This window comes from Coregonus clupeaformis, unplaced genomic scaffold, assembly GCF_020615455.1.
Source record: "Coregonus clupeaformis isolate EN_2021a unplaced genomic scaffold, ASM2061545v1 scaf0462, whole genome shotgun sequence".
NCBI classification, from domain to species: domain Eukaryota; kingdom Metazoa; phylum Chordata; class Actinopteri; order Salmoniformes; family Salmonidae; genus Coregonus; species Coregonus clupeaformis.
The window spans coordinates 110,495-133,452 of NW_025533917.1; the positions used below are offsets into that span (position 1 = coordinate 110,495).

The following is a 22,958-nucleotide window of genomic DNA, read 5'->3' on the forward strand; positions in this document are numbered from 1 at the left end:
CACAACATAGAATGAGAACATAGAAAAACCCACACATGATATTCACACCCTGACCAAACTAACTAGAGCTCTATAGGTCAGGGCGTGACAACCCCGTCCTTCCCCGGCACTCAATCTTCTGGCGTTTCTTCATTATGTTCTTCAGATAGCTTTATATTTCAACTGACCATAACAATGTTCCAATTTCAATGTCTCATCCGAGCAGCTACCATCTCTACCCCCATTCTGTCTCGTCCATTTGCCAACCAGTAAACCAACAACATGAGAAATGTTGTATTTGAACGGATCTCTCTCCATGCCCACTCCACATGGACTCCAGTCACACTCCACATGGACTCCTGTCACACTCCACATGGACTCCTGTCACACTCCACATGGACTCCTGTCACACTCACATGGACTCCTGTCTCCCGTGAGAAAATCATGAGATAAAAGACAGTTGATAGCTTCTATTGGATGCTGTCCATCGGCTGCAGGTAGAAGTGGTGCTGTACAGGAACGTCTTCAACGCCTCTGATGCTCATCTTCAGCCGGTTTAGAGGGGGTTTTGAGGTTCACACTGTTCTTGACCTAATTATCTCTGCTATGCATTCCAGACTCCATCTGTAGTTGCCTTGAGAGAGAGGACAGATCATAACAGTTCAGCTGAGTTCATTTCTAATCCAATAAATCCATATAAGCATTGACTATATGACAAATTATTATGTTTTACCAATTATTCTTAATACCAATTTCTAATATACTCTCCTTATCACCCTGTGGAATCAGCCAGAGCACGTAGCTCATCATTAGCCTTCCCATTGCCATCGTCTCCCATCTCCCGATTCTGATCATCCCCAGCATCCTCATCTTCCTCCTCTCCAGGTCGTCGGTTTCCTCGTGGGACTCTGGTGCAGTGGTTTAGATGATACCGGTCGATCTCCCTCTATCCGTACAGCCGTTGGTGTAGCCTGGATGACGATGTACGGTCCCTTTAGCTCTGAACCTTCTTCCGTCACTAGGGTCTCGGATCAGTCAGAGTCCTTCTCAATCCACCGACATCGGTCTGTGGATAGTGTCCTTCTGGCAGCATACCAATAGGGAAGCTGAGAGTCACTACTGCAAAGACACACAGACACATACAGACACAAAAGAAAATAACGCTACCCAATGGCGAGGCCATCTTCCTCTTCCGGGGTTGGACCTCTCCTACAGTGAGAGACATGGATCTAGGTATCTCTCTCTGCTACTTTCCCTCCATCGAGGTAGCCAGTAACACCTAGTACTGACCTCTCCACCTAGGGTTCGTCCATCTCTTACTTCTGTAATCCTTTACCGCCACAAAGCCTCCAGGGTGGCAGAAAATGCGTGGATTCTCCTGTTAGGTTGGGCAAAGGGAAGAAAGTCTTAAGAACCTTGTTAGGTGAGACACAGTATGCTACTGTACCATGTCTTCTCCTCAGTCAAGAGAAACCTTGAGATTAAGAAGTGCACATCCTTACAGCCCATTGTAGTCAACTAGTTTCAGACACAGGCCTCCTCTACACCCTGCCTCCTACCACAAATACACTTGCACATAAACATTTTATCTAACCCATAACACATTAATAACTACTGCTCACATTCTTAATACAATTTGCATATTTACCAAAAAGGCCCCAGGAGACCAGTAATTCCTCCTCACATCGTGATTCATGTGTTCAAAAAACAAAACAACAACATTGCCTGTTAAACCAAAATAATAAATGAAATTAAAATGACAACCTTTGATAATATCTTAACTTACTTGTATCCCATAAAGTAATTCAAGAATAGTAAAATTGACTAGAGACAGGTATCCCTCATTCAGGGCTAGCACTCCCTCTCTGTCCTGGGCAATTGTCTTCCAAATGAATGTTCATATATAACACGCCATTCTCCAAATCAATATTTCTATATAACATGCCATTCTCCTTGCATTATGCTGTTGGGTCAGGGAGGAGGGAGGTTGCAATGCTGGGAAAAACACCTCCACAGCAGATCAACACAGCATTGCAAAATTTTTTCGAATGAAAGTAACAGCGCCCTTGGGCACCCCTGTAGTTTATTTTTAGTCATTTAGCAGACACTCTTATCCAGAGTGACTTAATATATTTTTTGTGTAATTATTTTTTTCATACCTGCCCCCAGTGGGAATCAAACCCTAAACCCTGGCATTGCAAATACCATGCTCTACAAACTGAGCCTCCTCATCCCTGCCACAATTCAGACTACTGGACATAATTATAATTCCTATCTAAACCTAACGGCTTGTGAAACCCCCACACAGAGGTGTGAAATTCCTCAACTTGAGGAGCTTCAAACATCAGAACAATGGCCTGACAACACCTGAGACATTTTTTAGGAAGATGGCATCATCTGGTTCTATTGCCAACATGATTAGCTAAGTTATAAAAAAGTATATTACAGAGTTAGGCTTTCACAATAACATTCCTGGAAACAGATTGTAATGTTGATGCGCATAGGAATCATGAGTGCATTCAGGTGCGTATGCCACGGCTAAGTTTATTCACAGTAGACAAACAGGCTCATTCTGTTCAGAATAACCCAGGGTATGACGTCATGTCATCTTGTAACTATACATCAAATATAGTGATCATAAATGTTGACACTGTATTTGACATGAGTTTTATAATAAGAAAATTTGAAGTGCACATTTGGACTCATGGGTGTTTTGCTTGCTTGTATGACATCAAAGCAGTATTTATTATAGTCCTCAACGTCTCATCTTTCAAAATACATTTAGTCCTCTGAAGCGTAGAGCCTGTGGTCTGAAGTCATGTATAGCATGTTACTGTACAGCCACTGCGTACCAATTTAGGCGTTTATCAGTGCCATTTTCAACCTGTATACTTTAAAGGGCTACATACAAATTGTGCAACAATATTGCATTTTTAAAAGCCTGTTATATTAAATGAAGTGCCCTTTAATATAGACCACATGTCAAATTCAATAAATCAGATTTTTTTATATGAATAAAGACTTGCAAAAGTGCTAAAATTCTGCATTTTGGCATGTCCCTCTGTGCACCCTCTGTGACTTCTAGGACTATTTTAACCCACTTAACCCCAGAATTCCCCCAAGTTTTCAGGATCATTGTAAAGCCCTAGTTATTCTGTTGCTTTGACAAAGTCATTTCGGGAGATTGTGATTTATTTAATGTGATTAGTGATTCATTTTAAAGGGGCAATCAGCAGATGCAACATCCATTGATTCTTGAAGAATATAACCTATAAATGAAGAGTGAAAACAGTGGAGTGAGGCAGAGCGAGAAAGAAAGAGTGAAAACAGTGGAGTGAGACAGAGTGAGAGAGAGAGAGAATTGTGAGGAGAGAGAGTGAAAACAATGGAGTGCGACAGAGTGAGAGAGAGAGAGAATTGTGAGGAGAGAGAGAGAGGAAAACAGTGGAGTAAGAGAGAGAGAGAGAGAGAGAGAGAGAGAGAGAAAGAGGGAGAGAACTGTCCAAAATGTTAATAGGAACAAAGATTTGTGTTCCTAGGTTAGGGCCCTTAATATGGAATACATTAAATAGAGTGGTTAGAATATATAAAGTCATTACCATATTGTCATTTTCTAACGACAGGGAGAAAACATGTAAAATCTAGAAGACTACTTTAGATCAGGTCAGAAGAAGCCTAGTGCACTACGTAGGGAACAGGGAGAGATTTGGGACAGAGACAGTAACTCCTGTATGGAAATCTTCATTCTAATGACATTGAGCAAATCTCCACCTTATTCCCTATGTAGTGCACTACTTTAGATCTGATCAGAAGTAGCCTAGTGCACTACGTAGGGAACAGGGTGTCATTTGGGCCAGAGTCAGTAACTCCCCTGGGTATGAATTGTCTCTCTATCTTATCTGTCAATGCTTGGTTGACCTAGCAACTGGGTCTGTTTTAATGTCCAGACAGCATGTACCCAACAGTGAGGTCAGTGGGATTGGAGAGAGTCCCCTCTCCCTCTCTCTGTCTCCTCCCGAGTATCATTTCTTACTCTGCAGGATCCGTCCACGTTTTCGGAGGGCTCCTGGCAAGCGGGGAGTCGCCGACCCGCGTTCAATGTGCCGGTCCGCTTAGCGAAAGTGCGTCCCCGCACGCCCCCATGTCTTCTTTTTTTCATTTTCATATTTTTGAAAAATAATTTTTCATATTTTTTTTTCTGCTTCAAAGTAGATTAAGTCAGCTTCTCCAACATTACGGTTTTTTCTCTGCTTCAAAGTAGATTAAGTGAAGCTTCACCTCCATTCAGGCAGTTATCACACCCCCCCACCCGGATTCGACCCCACTGGTCATTTAAAGACGTGTTTGGCTACGGGCACGTGGTAAGTTATGCGTTCACCTGGTAGTCGTCTTTTTTTCTTTTTCATATTTATGAAAAAAAAAATATTTTATATTTTTTGGTAGTCATTTAGCAGACACTCTTATCCAGAGCGACTTACAGTTAGTGATGCATATTTTCTTCATATTTTTATTTTTTTTATATATATTTTTTTCTAGCTTTATAAAAAAACAAACGGATAAAAACCTGGTTTTCCTATTTGAAAAAAGTTGAAAGGCAACGTGGATCTACTGTGGTGTAGTTCTTCCCAGCATTGCAACCAAATCAGATTTGTATTACATATTGCCTGGAGTGATTTAAAAAGGAAAGAAAGCTCTAATCTTTACCCAAATGGTCTCAAATTATAGGCCTGATCACCCTGGACCAATGCCTGTTGGTAATTTCAGTAGAACCAAGCAACTCAAGTAGCTATTCAACCTCAAAACTACCTGGTTTTGCTATACATTCAAAACAGCAGTATAATGTGAATTTTTTTTTATGGGCATTTAAAAATGACAGAAAATCTTTTTCCAAAATGGTCTCAAATGAGCTGTACTCTCAGGCCCATGGGAGAAATGGTTTTACTAGGCAGGGAGTGTAGAACAAGATGCATGGAGCTCCAGAGGTCACAAGGTCAATGTGGGCCTGCATGGATGTCAGCAGGGCATGAGGGAGAAGGCCCAAGTGAATAGGTGTGTCTGTGTGAGTGTGTGTGTGAGTGATGTATAATGTTAAGCTATGGAATTAATTGTACAGCATTGGATTGGTGTTGGCATGGGGTAGAGGGAGTTTACATATACCAGTCATTTCCTTTTAAATCCATGAAGGGAAGTGGACAAGTTCACACTTAGAAAGGAGATAATAGTTCCACACCTCATGTGTCCTGATAACTTCAGGAATGGAACCATATTGAGGTTGGCTGCTTTCTATACGGTTTGATGGGAGAGAGAGAGAGAGAGAGACAGAGACAGAGACAGAGAGAGAGAGAGAGAGAGAGAGAGGAGAGAGAGAGAGAGAGAGAGAGAGAGAGAGAGAGAGAGAGAGAGAGAGAGAGAGAGAGAGAGAGACGAGAGAGAGAGAGAGAGAGAGAGAGAGAGAGAGAGAGAGAGAGAGAGAGAGAGAGAGAGACAGAGAGAGAGAGAGAGAGAGAGAGAGAGAGAGAGAGAGAGAGAGAGAGAGAGAGAGAGAGAGAGAGAGACAGAGACAGAGACAGAGACAGAGACAGAGACAGAGACAGAGACAGAGACAGAGAGAGGACATCAGGTAAAGTTCTGGAGATGAGGGAATATGTGTGCAGAAAGAAACCCTCCAGTATGGTTAACCCCAGTTAGGCCCAGTATGGACTATCAATACAAGTGACCATTTAGAATGTGACCCAGTTCAATGGGTCTTAACAGAACTGGGGGATGTCAGCCATGAAGTTGTCTAAACACAACTGGAATATAATTTGTTTGTGATTCATTGTTAATGGATTTTCCATTAGGAACACAGGGGGAAAACCTAACACAACAACACACATAACACACAACCAATAAAAAAAAAGGTGAGGAAACCACTAAAGTCATTACCATATTGTCATTTTCTAACGACAGGGAGAAAACATGTAAAATCTAGAAGACTACTTTAGATCTGGTCAGAAGAAGCCTAGTGCACTACGTAGGGAACAGGGAGAGATTTGGGACAGAGACAGTAACTCCTGTATGGAAATATTCATTCTAATGACAGTGAGCAAATCTCCACCCTATTCCCTATGTAGTGCACTACTTTAGATCTGATCAGAAGTAGCCTAGTGCACTACGTAGGGAACAGGGTGTCATTTGGGCCAGAGTCAGTAACTCCCTGGGTATGAATTGTCTCTCTATCTTATCTGTCTATGCTTGGTTGACCTAGCAACTGGGTCTGTTTTAATGTCCAGACAGCATGTACCCAACAGTGAGGTCAGTGGGATTGGAGAGAGTCCCCTCTCCCTCTCTCTGTCTCCTCCCGAGTATCATTTCTTACTCGGCAGGATCCGTCCACGTTTTCGGAGGGCTCCTGGCAAGCGGGGAGTCGCCGACCCGCGTTCAATGTGCCGGTCCGCTTAGCGAGTGCGTCCCCGCACGCCCCCATGTCTTCTTTTTTTCATTTTCATATTTTTGAAAAAATAATTTTTCATATTTTTTTCTGCTTCAAAGTAGATTAAGTCAGCTTCTCCAACATTAAGGTTTTTTCTCTGCTTCAAAGTAGATTAAGTGAAGCTTCACCTCCATTCAGGCAGTTATCACACCCCCCCACCCGGATTCGACCCCACTGGTCATTTAAAGACGTGTTTGGCTACGGGCACGTGGTAAGTTATGCGTTCACCTGGTAGTCGTCTTTTTTTTCATTTTCATATTTATGAAAAAAAATATTTTTTATTTTTTTGGTAGTCATTTAGCAGACACTCTTATCCAGAGCGACTTACAGTTAGTGATGCATATTTTCTTCATATTTTTTTTTTTTTTTTATATATATTTTTTTCTAGCTTTATAAAAAAACAAACGGATAAAAACCTGGTTTTCCTATTTGAAAAAAGTTGAAAGGCAACGTGGATCTACTGTGGTGTAGTTCTTCCCAGCATTGCAACCAAATCAGATTTGTATTACATATTGCCTGGAGTGATTTAAAAGGAAAGAAAGCTCTAATCTTTACCCAAATGGTCTCAAATTATAGGCCTGATCACCCTGGACCAATGCCTGTTGGTAATTTCAGTAGAACCAAGCAACTCAAGTAGCTATTCAACCTCAAAACTACCTGGTTTTGCTATACATTCAAAACAGCAGTATGAATTTTTTTTATGGGCATTTAAAAATGACAGAAAATCTTTTTTCCAAAATGGTCTCAAATGAGCTGTACTCTCAGGCCCATGGGAGAAAGGGTTTTACTAGGCAGGGAGTGTAGAACAAGATGCATGGAGCTCCAGAGGTCACAAGGTCAATGTGGGCCTGCATGGATGTCAGCAGGGCATGAGGGAGAAGGCCCAAGTGAATAGGTGTGTCTGTGTGAGTGTGTGTGTGAGTGATGTATGTTGTTAAGCTATGGAATTAATTGTACAGCATTGGATTGGTGTTGGCATGGGGTAGAGGAGTTTACATATACCAGTCATTTCCTTTTAAATCCATGAGGGGAAGTGGACAAGTTCACACTTAGAAAGGAGATAATAGTTCCACACCTCATGTGTCCTGATAACTACAGGAATGGAACCATATTGAGGTTGGCTGCTTTCTATACGGTTTGATGGGAGAGAGAGAGAGAGAGAGAGAGAGACAGAGACAGAGACAGAGACAGAGACAGAGACAGAGACAGAGACAGAGAGAGAGAGAGAGAGAGAGAGAGAGAGAGAGACAGAGAGAGAGAGAGAGAGAGAGAGAGAGAGAGAGAGAGAGAGAGAGAGAGAGAGAGAGAGAGAGAGAGAGAGAGACACAGACAGAGACAGAGAGAGAGAGAGAGAGAGAGAGAGAGAGAGACAGAGACAGAAAGAGAGAGAGAGAGAGAGAGAGAGAGAGAGAGAGAGAGAGAGAGAGAGAGAGAGAGAGAGAGAGAGACGAGAGAGAGAGAGAGAGAGAGAGAGAGAGAGAGAGAGAGACAGAGAGACAGAGACAGAGACAGAGACAGAGACAGAGACAGAGACAGAGACAGAGACAGAGACAGAGACAGAGAGAGAGAGAGAGAGAGAGAGAGACAGAGACAGAGACAGAGACGAGAGAGAGAGAGAGAGAGAGAGAGAGAGAGAGAGAGAGAGAGAGAGAGAGAGAGAGACAGAGAGGACATCAGGTAAAGTTCTGGAGATGAGGGAATATGTGTGCAGAAAGAAACCCTCCAGTATGGTTAACCCCAGTTAGGCCCAGTATGGACTATCAATACAAGTGACCATTTAGAATGTGACCCAGTTCAATGGGTCTTAACAGAACTGGGGGATGTCAGCCATGAAGTTGTCTAAACACAACTGGAATATAATTTGTTTGTGATTCATTGTTAATGGATTTTCCATTAGGAACACAGGGGGAAAACCTAACACAACAACACACATAACACACAACCAATAAAAACAAAGGGGGAGGGAAACCACTAAAGTCATTACCATATTATCATTTTCTATCGACAGGGAGAAAGCATGTAAAATCTAGAAGACTACTTTAGATCTGGTCAGAAGAAACCTAGTGCACTATGTAGGGAACAGGGAGAGATTTGGGACAGAGACAGTAACTCCTGTATGGAAATCTTCATTCTAATGACAGTGAGCAAATCTCCACCCTATTCCTATGTAGTGCACTACTTTAGATCTGATCAGAAGTAGCCTAGTGCACTACGTAGGGAACAGGGTGTCATTTGGGCCAGAGTCAGTAACTCCCCTGGGTATGAATTGTCCTCTATCTTATCTGTCTATGCTTGGTTGACCTAGCAACTGGGTCTGTTTTAATGTCCAGACAGCATGTACCCAACAGTGAGGTCAGTGGGATTGGAGAGAGTCCCCTCTCCCTCTCTCTGTCTCCTCCCGAGTATCATTTCTTACTCGGCAGGATCCGTCCACGTTATCGGAGGGCTCTGGCAAGCGGGGAGTTGCCGACCCGCGTTCAATGTGCCGGTCCGCTTAGCGAGTGCGTCCCTGCACGCCCCATGTCTTCTTTTTTTCATTTTCATATTTTTGAAAAAATAATTTTTCATATTTTTTTTCTGCTTCAAAGTAGATTAAGTCAGCTTCTCCAACATTCCGGTTTTTCTCTGCTTCAAAGTAGATTAAGTGAAGCTTCACCTCCATTCAGGCAGTTATCACACCCCCCACCCGGATTCGACCCACTGGTCATTTAAAGACGTGTTTGGCTCACGGGCACGTGGTAAGTTATGCGTTCACCTGGTAGTCGTCTTTTTTTCATTTTCATATTTATGAAAAAATATATATATATATATTTTTGGTAGTCATTTAGCAGACACTCTTATCCAGAGCGACTTACAGTTAGTGATGCATATTTTCTTCATATTTTTTATTTTTTTTTATATATATTTTTTTCTAGCTTTATAAAAAAACAAACGGATAAAAACCTGGTTTTCCTATTTGAAAAAAGTTGAAAGGCAACGTGGATCTACTGTGGTGTAGTTCTTCCCAGCATTGCAACCAAATCAGATTTGTATTACATATTGCCTGGAGTGATTTAAAAAGGAAAGAAAGCTCTAATCTTTACCCAAATGGTCTCCAATTATAGGCCTGATCACCCTGGACCAATGCCTGTTGGTAATTTCAGTAGAACCAAGCAACTCAAGTAGCTATTCAACCTCAAAACTACCTGGTTTTGCTATACATTCAAAACAGCAGTATAATGTGACATTTTTTTATGGGCATTTAAAAATGACAGAAAATCTTTTCCAAAATGGTCTCAAATGAGCTGTACTCTCAGGCCCATGGGAGAAAGGGTTTTACTAGGCAGGGAGTGTAGAACAAGATGCATGGAGCTCCAGAGGTCACAAGGTCAATGTGGGCCTGCATGGATGTCAGCAGGGCATGAGGAGAAGGCCCAAGTGAATAGGTGTGTCTGTGTGAGTGTGTGTGTGAGTGATGTATGTTGTTAAGCTATGGAATTAATTGTACAGCATTGGATTGGTGTTGGCATGGGGTAGAGGGAGTTTACATATACCAGTCATTTCCTTTTAAATCCATGAAGGGAAGTGGACAAGTTCACACTTAGAAAGGAGATAATAGTTCCACACCTCATGTGTCCTGATAACTACAGGAATGGAACCATATTGAGGTTGGCTGCTTTCTATACGGTTTGATGGGAGAGAGAGAGAGAGAGAGAGAAGAGACAGAGACAGAGACAGAGACAGAGACAGAGACAGAGACAGAGACAGAGACAGAGAGAGAGAGAGAGAGAGAGAGAGAGAGAGAGAGACGAGAGAGAGAGAGAGAGAGAGAGAGAGAGAGAGAGAGAGAGAGAGAGAGAGAGAGAGAGACACAGACAGAGACAGAGAGAGAGAGAGAGAGAGAGAGAGAGACAGAGACAGAGACGAGAGAGAGAGAGAGAGAGAGAGAGAGAGACAGAGACAGAGACAGAGACAGAGAGACAGAGAGACAGAGAGACAGAGAGACAGAGAGACGAGAGAGAGAGAGAGAGACAGAGACAGAGAGAGAGAGAGAGAGAGAGAGAGAGAGAGAGAGAGAGAGAGAGAGAGAGAGAGAGAGAGACAGAGACAGAGACAGAGAGAGAGACAGAGAGACAGAGAGACAGAGAGACAGAGAGAGAGAGAGAAAGAGAGAGAGGACATCAGGTAAAGTTCTGGAGATGAGGGAATATGTGTGCAGAAAGAAACCCTCCAGTATGGTTAACCCCAGTTAGGCCCAGTATGGACTATCAATACAAGTGACCATTTAGAATGTGACCCAGTTCAATGGGTCTTAACAGAACTGGGGGATGTCAGCCATGAAGTTGTCTAAACACAACTGGAATATAATTTGTTTGTGATTCATTGTTAATGGATTTTCCATTAGGAACACAGGGGGAAAACCTAACACAACAACACACATAACACACAACCAATAAAAACAAAGGGGAGGAAACCACTAAAGTCATTACCATATTGTCATTTTCTAACGACAGGGAGAAAACGTAAAATCTAAGAAGACTACTTTAGATCTGGTCAGAAGAAGCCTAGTGCACTACGTAGGGAACAGGGAGAGATTTGGGACAGAGACAGTAACTCCTGTATGGAAATCTTCATTCTAATGACAGTGAGCAAATCTCCACCCTATTCCCTATGTAGTGCACTACTTTAGATCTGATCAGAAGTAGCCTAGTGCACTACGTAGGGAACAGGGTGTCATTTGGGCCAGAGTCAGTAACTCCCCTGGGTATGAATTGTCTCTCTATCTTATCTGTCTTCTATATTATGTTCTCCTCTCCTCCTCTCTTCTCTCCTCTATTCACTCTATTCTATCATCCACACCACATGCCAGCTTCAACACAATCCATTTACAAGTTAAAGACACACCTTGGAATAAATAGCAAAGGAAAACTACTACTAGATGGATTTTTTATTTCCCATCACCATGAATCATATTTAATAACTGAACAGTAGCAGACCTAACTTCATCTGTTCCTGACTCTAGATAGTGGATTAAAAAGACCATCAATCTCCAATGATATTAAAGTACAATTCTGAACATTAATGATATACTGAGTGGCAAGTCAAGATAGCTGATGTTTTTATTGTTTGGTTAATAGCACCACCTGCTGGACAGGTTTAATGTTGCTTGACTGAGCAGTACGGGAGAATAAAAGATGCCAAATTTAGGGCCGGTGTCCCGGACATCTCCATTGAACATGCTTTTTAGTCTAGGACTAGGCTTCATCTGTGTCCGGGAAACCGGCCCATATAGTTCAATTAGCAAGTAAGTAACACTACCTGTTCCATGATACTGAGGAAAATGACATTGAGACAGAGAACCAATTGAGAAAACATTTCAATGGTTCTGAATGACAACCAACATACATCATGATTAATGTAAAATGTATAAGATTAAAACATTGCACTTACAAATAATATGAATGCATTGAATTGTAATTCATAACATCTTCTGAAGATCAAATCAATCAAATCATTGTACATAAAAACAGAGCAGAATGAATCATCACATCTGGGGACCATCACCACCAGCATGACTAGTATCTATGTGGACCCTACTACAGTTTAACCAGCTCAGCTATAGACTACACCAGCATGACTAGTATCTATGTGGACCCTACTACCGTTTAACCAGCTCAGCTATAGACTACACCAGCATGACTAGTATCTATGTGGACCCTACTACAGTTTAACCAGCTCAGCTATAGACTACACCAGCATGACTAGTATCTATGTGGACCCTACTAAAGTTTAACCAGCTCAGCTATAGACTACACCAGCATGACTAGTATCTATGTGGACCCTACTACAGTTTAACCAGCTCAGCTATAGACTACACCAGCATGACTAGTATCTATGTGGACCCTACTACAGTTTAACCAGCTCAGCTATAGACTACACCAGCATGACTAGTATCTATGTGGACCCTACTACAGTTTAACCAGCTCAGCTATAGACTACACCAGCATGACTAGTATCTATGTGGACCCTACTACAGTTTAACCAGCTCAGCTATAGACTACACCAGCATGACTAGTATCTATGTGGACCCTACTACAGTTTAACCAGCTCAGCTATAGACTACACCAGCATGACTAGTATCTATGTGGACCCTACTACAGTTTAACCAGCTCAGCTATAGACTACACCAGCATGACTAGTATCTATGTGGACCCTACTACAGTTTAACCAGCTCAGCTATAGACTACACCAGCATGACTAGTATCTATGTGGACCCTACTACAGTTTAACCAGCTCAGCTATAGACTACACCAGCATGACTAGTATCTATGTGGACCCTACTACAGTTTAACCAGCTCAGCAGTACCATTGAGAGAAACCCCAGGATAGAGGGGCTGAGTGAATGTGGTCTGGACTCTGTGGAGGAGGGTCATTGTGTCAGAGACACTGTAGAAGGACAGAGTACCTGCCTTGTGATCCAGGTACACTCCTACTCTGGAGGACTGAGGGCCTGATACTTTAGTCCTAACATTATTGTGTCTGAACCAATAACCACCACTATAGTAGTGTAAACTCCAGGACTTGTCATTGAGTCCAAATCCACCATCTGTCCCTGTTCTGCTGATGTCTTTATATGAGACTGCTGTAACACACAACCCACTCCACTCCACCTCCCAGTAACAGCATCCAGACAGACCCTCTCTACACAGAACCTGGTAGTGGTTTGTGAATCTGTCTGGATGAACAGGATATGGTTGTTCTTGGCCTGTATGGTCACCTTTCTGTTCCCTTCAGACAGAGAGAGGCGTGTGTATGCTGTATTTGGGTCCAGTGTGAGCTGACAGGAATCTGGGAGAATAGCAGAGCAGAGACCAATGAGGGGAGTTAGAACAATAAGTGAAGTCAGATACTGTATCTACCCTGTCTTTGATTAGAGCACAGCAGAGATCAAATCAGAGAAAAATGAGGAGTCAGATAGATACCCAGTCTTTGATTAGATCTACTATTGCTATATATTTCTAGAGGGATTGTTAGGAGTGTCAGTAAAAAGAGACTGTTAGTTACTTCAGAATAAAGAGACTCACATTGTAAGAACTGTTCTCTGGTCTTGGGCTCTGGAGGCAGTACAACATCCACTATATTCACTACAGACACACAAACACATTCACAGAGAGGGGGAATGTTATCATCATACCATATTCCACATGTATATGACTAGTAGGGAACTTTCAATGGTCTAAAGTTGATGTTCTTATTATTTTCAACACACCTGTAGTGGAGATCTTGGTCCATTCTCCTTTAAGGTCGTCTTCTAGTTTCTCTCTCAGTTCAGACACAGTCTTACTCACATCTCCAAAGTACTGAAGAGGACGGACAACGATGCTGGGTAAGTCTGAAGATACACTGGTACCGGAGAGAGACTGATAACTCTGGAGTCAGAGAGAGAGAGAGAACAGAACCAAATGATTGAGAGTTTCACATTGAGTTTTAGTTTCATATCACATGTATCAAGGCAGTTGAGTTACCTGGAGGAAATGGATGTGATCCTGTGTGTGTGAGAGCTGCTCCAGCTCAGTGCTTCTCTTCCTCAGCTCAGCTATCTCCTGCTCCAGTTGCTCCAGGAGTCCTTCAGCTTGACTCACTTGAGCCTTCTCTTGGGCTCTGATCAGCTCCTTCACCTCAGAGCGCCTTCTCTCAATGGGAGCGGATCAGCTCAGTAAAGATCTTATCACTGTCCTCCACTGCTGCCTGTGCAGAGCTCTGTTAAGAGAGAGAGAGAGAGTGAGAGAGACTGACTTGTCTTACTTTAATGAGCCATCCTCATTACACTAACACACCCACCCCTAAAAGCACATTCGCGTGCCACCACAACCTCCACACAATCACATTATCCAGTACCCAACACCACAGTACAATACACCAACCAGCACCACATTCCAACCGTCCATCCAACCCCTCCTCTCCAGCCGTACAGACAGCCCCCCTGAGCCCCCATACCTCCTGAAACATCTCCACACTGTTGATCATTTTGTACAACTCAAACTCAACCCTACAAGGCGTCAACAGTAATGGCATTACCGTGGCAACACAGAAAAAACATGATGAACAGTCTGTCATTGCAGAAAACGGACACCCTCCCCAACTCCCAGGTCAACCCGAGCCAACCAGCTATTGGTGTCCAGGGCTCCATGTAATACCCTCCACTGGAGGACCCCTGACCTTTTCAGCACTGGGAGCTTATAGAGCACCCTCCACCTATACCCTGCCATGCTCTCAGCCCCCACAACCCCCTGCCACTGATGCCCCTTCACTCCCACTAAGCTCAGAGTGTTAAAAGTCAGTAAGTCCTCCAGACTCTCCTGCCAGTCCCCAGTCTCTGCTGTCCCTTGCAGTGGTGGAAACGGTGGTGGCCCTTCCTCAGGCTGCTCCAGCCCTCAGTACTGCAGCATAGAAATCAGAGACCCCTACTGTATTGAGTCTCTCCGGCCACATGATGAAGAGCTGCTGATCCAGCCCCAAACCACCAGCCCTCCTCAACAGAGCACATGCTGGTTCCCTCCAGCCCACCTCCGTCACGGTACAGAATCCTCTGCGCTGCTTTGAGTCAGAACGCTGCCACCCTGACCAGAAAAAGTTTACTAACTTGCGCTGCAGGTCCACAAGCAGACCACTGGGGGCGTTGAGAATGGCCAATTTATGTCACAGAAAAGGATGCCACCAAGTTGTTGATGATCAGCATCGTCCCTCTGTATGACACTAGGGAGATGAGCCACCTCCACTTCGTCAGCCTCGACACCACCGCTTGTGACACTCCTTCCCAGTTCTTCCGAACCCCACCCCTCCGAGCCCAGATACACCCCAAGCATCTTGAGCCACTCACAGCCCCACTGCAACCCCCCTGGAAGCTGCGGAGGTGCCCTGTCCCTCCTTACCCACCCATCAGGCTCCCTCATCTCCCCACAACAGAAGTTACCCACCCATCAGGCTCCCTCATCTCCCCACAACAGAAGTTACCCACCCATCAGGCTCCCTCATCTCCCCCACAACAGAAGTTACCCACCCATCAGGCTCCCTCCTCTCCCCACAACAGAAGTTACCCACCCATCAGGTTCCCTCATCTCCCCACAACAGAAGTTACCCGCCCATCAGGTTCCCTCATCTCCCCACAACAGAAGTTACCCACCCATCAGGTTCCCTCATCTCCCCACAACAGAAGTTACCCACCCATCAGGCTCCCTCATCTCCCCCACAACAGAAGATACCCACCCATCAGGCTCCCTCATCTCCCCACAACTGAAGTTACCCACCCATCAGGCTCCCTCATCTCCCCACAACAGAAGTTACCCACCCATCAGGTTCCCTGAACCTCGGCAAGACGGAGCTGCTCTTCCTCCCGGGGATGGACTGCCCGCTCCATGATTTCGCCATCACGGTTGACAACTCCATTGTGTCCTCCTCCCAGAGTGCAAAGAATAATATAATAGTTATCCTTCTACCCCCCCTTTACTACCACTGTCTTTTGTCTAAACTAACACCTGACTTATTTCACCTGCTAGCACTGACTTTTTAAAGAAATGTACTTATTGTGATCGAGATGTAGTTGTTCCACTGGCTATCCTAAGTTGAATGCACCAATTTGTAAGTCGCTCTGGATAAGAGCGTCTGCTAAATGACTTAAATGTTAAATGTTAATGAAGAGCTGCTGATCCAGCCCCAAACCACCAGCCCTCCTCAACAGAGCACATGCTGGTTCCCTCCAGCCCACCTCCGTAGGGTACAGTAGCAACACACGTCCTGTCCAATAATTTCCCAGACCTTTTAAAAAAAAAATCAGAGGCAGACCGTCTGAGAGACGGCAGCTGAGAGTTTGTGAAAGGCCAGGGAAATGTCAATTTGATTTCTCTGTGACAGAGAGAGTTTGGAAAGGTCTGTGAGCAGAACCTGAGAACACCCAGGATCACAGAGTTATGCCCTCTATAAATCAGAGTACAACTCCACAGCCGCAGCCTCATCTCCCCACAACAGAAGTTACCCACCCATCAGGCTCCCTCATCTCCCCACAACAGAAGTTACCCACCCATCAGGCTCCTCATCTCCCCCACAACAGAAGTTATCCACCCATCAGGCTCCCTCATCTCCCCCACAACAGAAGTTACCCACCCATCAGGCTCCCTCCTCTCCCCCACAACATAAGTTACACCCCCTTCTGCTGTCCCCACCTCTCCCAAAAGCCTTGGAAGCTTGAGCAAAACGTGACATCTTGGAAGAGCTTTACATGGAATTTCCAATAGGACACCTGCCTGGGCCCTGGTGAAATAGAGAACTGAGCCCTGTACTAGGTGCAGACACATTTTGGAAAGCAAAGACAAGGTCACTGATTTAGGCTCTAACCACTAACAACCTACCCTTACACACCTCTTTTGTTTGACATATTCCCCCAGTCTCTGCCGCCGTTCATGTTAAGGAAGTCTAACCGTGAAATCTCCATAAGAGGTGGAGGAAATCACCACAATCAGAAACCAGTAGAGAAGCCCATAAAGCCGCCATGCCAGAAAAAACCATCCATTTAAGCAGATTCTGAAGACATGCCCTTAAGAACCCATGACCCTTTTTCTCAGCCTATACCGCTTCCTGGGTGAGAGGACACTAAACCCCTCATTCTTCATCACGTGTTGTACTGACCTTACAAACCTTCCAGGATCAATAAAATAAGACTCCAGTAGAACCTTATTTTTCCCCTTTAGTCTCCATCAGGAACCTAGAAAGTTCTATCAGCGTATATACTGGGCCCTCAGCCTGACTGTCTGTCAGCTCTGGATCCAATGAGCCGTCTGAAAACGAGACCGCCTTGTCCTCCGCTCCCGCAGACTCACCTCTCCCCCTCTTCCTCCTCCTTCATTGGCAAGGTACCGTCCTCCTCCTCCCCAGTCTCTGCCCCCCTGCACTTCCCCCTGATCAGAGCCTCTTCCCCAATGACAGGCAATATTTCCTGGGATGAGCCCACCAAGCCTTCGCCACCGGAGTCTCTGTTACTACAGAAACCTGCCTCAGCTCATGTAGCCCAGCTGCAACCCTCCCCACCACCGCTTCTCCACGGCCTGCGCACCACCACTTGGCCATGCACTACTACCGTGTAGCTCAGTTGGTAGAGCATGGCGCTTGCAACACCAGGGTTGTGGGTTCGTTTCCCATGGGGGACCGTATGAAAATGTATGCACTCACTAACTGTAAGTCGCTCTGGATAAGAGCATCTGCTAAATGACTAAAATGTAAAAAATGTACTCTCCTCCCTCCTGGTACCCCTGCCATTTATTTTGCAATTCTGAGTAATCACTACTTTAGTAAGGGGATTAGTAAGGAAAAACACTTTATTCAGTACTACTGCAGTTGCTTAATAATTCCAATAGATGGCAGCATAAGACCATGAATGACATTTCAGAAGATTAGTTTAGTTCTCTCCCTGGATACACCACCACTCCCCCTCACAGGAAAACTCCTGCCTGAGCTTTTACTGTCCCTTTCCACACTGCTAACGCAAGAGGAAGGACTGAAAACACATTACTGTGAAGTAATATAATGATGATTCATGTTTATTATTAACTGTTTTTATGGTCATGTTTTGAAATTATACTTCATTACTATAAGGATTATCAATAAGCCTAAACATTAATTCAGTCACCTCTGGTCGACAAAAACGTATTTTCCTAGTACATTAATTGTAAAATTCATCAACCAGCATCGAGCACTCTGCCTTCTCAGGCAAGCGAGGGGCATGTTGAGATAAATATGCTAACTGCGACGGTTGCATTATGTAATTTATTGGTGGGCTGGAAGATGCAGTGTTTTTTCTTTTCTATTCAGAGGCTATTTACTCCCTATATGAGATAATTTTATATAGAAGGTTTTTATAATGCATGTTTACTAGGGTTGAGGTTAGCGCATCTGAGTAGGGATTATTTGGGTTCAATACCTGTCCTACCTATCAATCATATTGCTGCTTGTAGCCTATAACTGATGATCCCCACACTAGAAACACCGAAAACTATCTGTGCTAGCAAACCCTGTGTTCCACCCCTCCCTGTGTAACCTTGAAGTTTGTTAAGAAACAAACACTTGTCTACGAAAAGAGACATGTTTAACGGATTCCGCTTGGCACCCAGCCGAGAGCACACGGAAACCACTTGCAAATTTACCAAAACTAACCAACTACTTGCGGTCTGTTCGGAAGCAATAAACGGAGGCAGATTAGCCACCACAACTCTTATCGAAAGAGGCTGACATCTGCACCAACACACCCCTCACAAAAATCCCACTCACAACAAGACAAACCTTTTTCATTAACACGACCACCGCTTGTTCATTCTGGATGCAGAGTGCAGATGTTCCGCTCCAACCTGTTCGCCGACCATGAGCAAAACTTCCTCCACACCTTTCTTCGGAACGCACCCGGCGACAGCGTTTCTTCTCCACTCGGTTGAGGCCATCACGTCGCCCTAACAAACTCCCCCTACTCCCCCTCAACTCTAAACGATAAACAGTGGAAACCAATAAACAAACCCTCCACCATGAGAAAATACATTCATTAAATACGCAAGAACCAAAAGAAAAAAGAATAGTAGCCCTCCTCACGAACCACAAATCTCTCACGCAACCAACTTCTTCTTCTATGATATAATGGCGGTCCACAAACCAACGTTAAAGGTGCATGCCGCCACCTACTGTGCTGGAGGTGTGGTCAATCACGGTTTCCAACATTTCTAAATCCTCCTACCTAACTCAGTACTTCTGAGAAAATAAAGAAGAGCCCTACTAACTTCTAATAGACCCTCCCCATCCCCAAAATCCCTTCCAAACCCCCCAACCCCGTCCAACCTCAATGACCCTACACTTCAATCTTTCCGTCTCTTCAACATACTTACAACAATATAACAACACATGCTCCACCGTTTCATCGACCGTACATTCCAGACACAAACCATTCACATGCTTGCCAACCAGATGTAATGGCGAGTTCAATTTACAATGTCCTAAACGCAATCAAGTAAACACCACATCTTCCTTCCTAATCTGACTTTTGAATCTTGGTCCATCGACCTTTCTGTAAAACTGTCAACTATTCATATAAATGCCGGCCCTTGTGCTCAGAGTACCATCTTTTCTGCCACACATCTATCAAAATGGCTCTGATCTTACATTTGGCCTCACCTCTACCCAGTGGAACATTAATATAAATTATATCTTGTTTCAAAGCTCTTTTAGCTAACTGGTCTACAATTTCATTCCCTTCCACACCCGAATGTGCTGGGACCCAGCAGAATGTCACTACTACCCCCATTCTCTCAATTCTCCATAATAACATTAATACCTCCAATAGCAGGTCACTCCTATTAGATTTACCAGATGATAAACTATTCAATACAGACAGAGAATCTGAGTATACTATAATTCTAACAGGTTGTACGTCCTCCACCCACTGGAGGGCAACTATTATCGCCAACAGTTCAACTGAGTATACTGACAGTTCATCTGTTAGTCTTCTACATATCTGCACATCAAATTCAGGAACGTAAACGCCTGCTCCTGTGAGCCCACTATCTGGGTCCTTGGATCCATCTGTGAAAAGCGGTAGAAAAGCATAAAAACTTCTATCAATGTAATTGTCAAACAGTTTCACTATATCACTGACTTCTGACCAATCTTTCCTTTTCTCTACCAAGGTTAGATCAACAACAGGGTCTGGGAGTAACCATGGAGGAACATCCCCTATCACCACAGAAGGGCCAACCTCCAACTCCCTCAAACCACTCTCATCAGCAAGCTTTCCAACTGTCCAACCAAAACCACTGCCTTGTCTACTAGTATATTCCCAACAGCCATCTAGAACAGTAGCAGTGGGATGCTCAACCTCACAGCCTTTCAAACCAATAAGATAATGACAATTTTCTACGCTGTATATCCAAAGGCATCTCTCCTGCCTCCACCAGTAAGGCACATACAGATGTTGATTTAAATGCACCAATACATATCCTTAAAGCTATATACTTGATTCTGTCCAGCTTCTGAAGCCAAGTCTTTACCTCTGTTCCATAAACTATACACCAGTAATCAATTGTCGTCCTGATCAGAGCTCTATAAATATCCATCAATGATTATCTGTCAGCACCCCATTCATAACCAGTGACCCACACAACCAACTACCGCGAAAGTTAATGAATGAGAGAGACAGAGACATCGTTACAACACTGTACATAGCCATAATATAACGGTTCTTCTTCTTTGGAGTTTAACGGCGGTTGGCATCCAATATGTTGCATTACCGCCCCAACTGGACTATAATATAACTCTATTTTACTTTGTGATACAAAATGGGAAAAGGGGAAAGGAACATTTAATTAAAAACCTTCCAACTAACCCTACACTCATTAAATACCCACTACCCCATTCCACTACTTTGACCCTATCTGCTCCTGCACCATGCCAACGGCCTGGGAGGACGGGACACCACCACTCAACACACCCTGGAACTCTTCTGAAGTCTAATCTTGTATGCCCAAATACTTCTCTGCAGCTGCCATCACAATATCAATTTTCTGTGATTGACAATCCATTTCTGCGGTATAGTTGATAACCATTGCTATGAACTCTAAGAAGCTAACTTTACTAAAGCATATATCACTCATTGGCCTATCCCTCTGTGCTGGCACAGATCTACTACTCACAGGGATCCTCTCAGGATCTCTCACCCCTTTACCCATCCTCCTCTACTTTCTTCACTGCCTCAGCATACGACACCTTCTGCACTACTCTGACTCTAGCCACCTCAACCTGCCTCTCTCGCACCGGACACTTCCGATCCCCAGCAACATGGGCATCCCAACAGTTGACACACACAACTTTATCGACCGAAACGACACAATCCTCTATCCCATGCCCTCCTGCACACTTCCCACATCTTGGAATCTCCCTCCTACAAACTGCTGCAACATGACCATAAACGTTGCACCTGAATCAGCACAGTGGATTCGGCACAAAGTTCTAACATGATAACTGATATATCCTACCATTACTTTATCGGGTAAAGACTCAAAATTCAAAAGGACTGACAGTGACTCCTCTGTTTCACCACGCTCACCACCGGATCTGTGTTGCACCAAACGGCGGGGAATCACAAACACCAGCAGTCTTCAACCTTAATTGATCCACTTCTACACTTAACGCTACCCCAGAAATCACTCCTTTCAATGGTGTCCTGTTCCTAAGAGAAAAGCAAGAAACAGATCTTGACCCAAGTTGCATGACACGGAGCGCCCACTCCCTCTGGTCAGAAGAAACAGAAACAAATATCACAAGTCCACTACAGGTTACCTTCACTGATTCAACTGCACCCAACTCCTTTCCCACCCACCCTGAAACCACAAATGTATCTCCTACTGCACCAGATTCTTCTTTATCATGTCCATTGATGCCAGGCTCTGGTTCTGAGCTCTTCACCACACCTTCTACCTCACTAAACTCTCCCTCATTCATTTCCATTTCACCTCCAGAACTCAGTCTGGCGGAATGGCTCACTCTGTTTGCACTTGAATTATAACATTTGAAATGTCTCTATTCCTTTGAACATTTTGTGAGTGCAATGTTACTGTTCATTTCTGAATGTTTATTTCACTTTTGTTTATTATTTATTTCACTTGCTTTGTTAATGTAAACTTATGTTTCCCATGCCAATAAAGCCCTTTGAATTGATTTGAATTGAGAAAGAGAGAGAGAGAGAGAGAGAGAGAGAGAGAGAGAGAGAGAGAGAGAGAGAGAGAGAGAGAGAGAGAGAGAGAGAGAGAGAGAGAGAGAGAGAGAGAGAGAGAGAGAGAGAGAGAGAGAGAGAGAGAGAGAGAGGGCTCCATGTTAATGTATAGGGGACATGAGTCAGTCAAGGTTACTCATGGTTATGTGATGAAGTAGCCCCGCCTGCGATTTCAAAATCAGTGTCGGCCCTCAGCCCAATAGGGAATGTCCTCTTGGTGTAACGGTCAAGCTGTTGCTTTCTCCCGCGGTAGACCTGGTTCATATCCCGTCGGTTACATTAAGCAGTCTATTCTCTGAACAGAGTCCAGACAGCATGTTCCCAACAGTGAGGTCAGTGGGATTGGAGAGAGTCCCCTCTCCCTCTCTCTGTCTCTCTCTCTCTCTGACTGGAAGAGAGAAGTGAAATGGTGTGTCTCCTCTGGTCAACAATACTCACCTTGAGAGACTCCACAGCCTGTTGGAGCTCCTTCAGCTCCTTCTCTCTCTCCTGGAATCTCTGCTGGACCTTCTGCTGACTCATCCCCAGCTGCCTCTGTGGAGAATCACTCTTCAATGAGCTATCAAGCTTTATTTGTCCAGTAGATCAATAGTATAGTAATGTGACATAGGGCCCATAGAGAGGAAGGTCTAAAATCTTGAGGAAGTCCCTTTATCATATGACATTATCTATGTTGCTATGTTAATGATTATAATTTTATGGTAGACGTACATGTATCAAGGGGTTGAG

The 22,958-nt window shown here is 44.0% G+C and overlaps 1 pseudogene; it reads right to left on the reverse strand.

The window, feature by feature from the left end:
* LOC121559287 overlaps positions 1–22,757 on the reverse strand; it is a 44,782-nt pseudogene extending 22,025 nt beyond the window's left edge.
* Between the last annotated feature and the right edge of the window lie 201 nt (positions 22,758–22,958).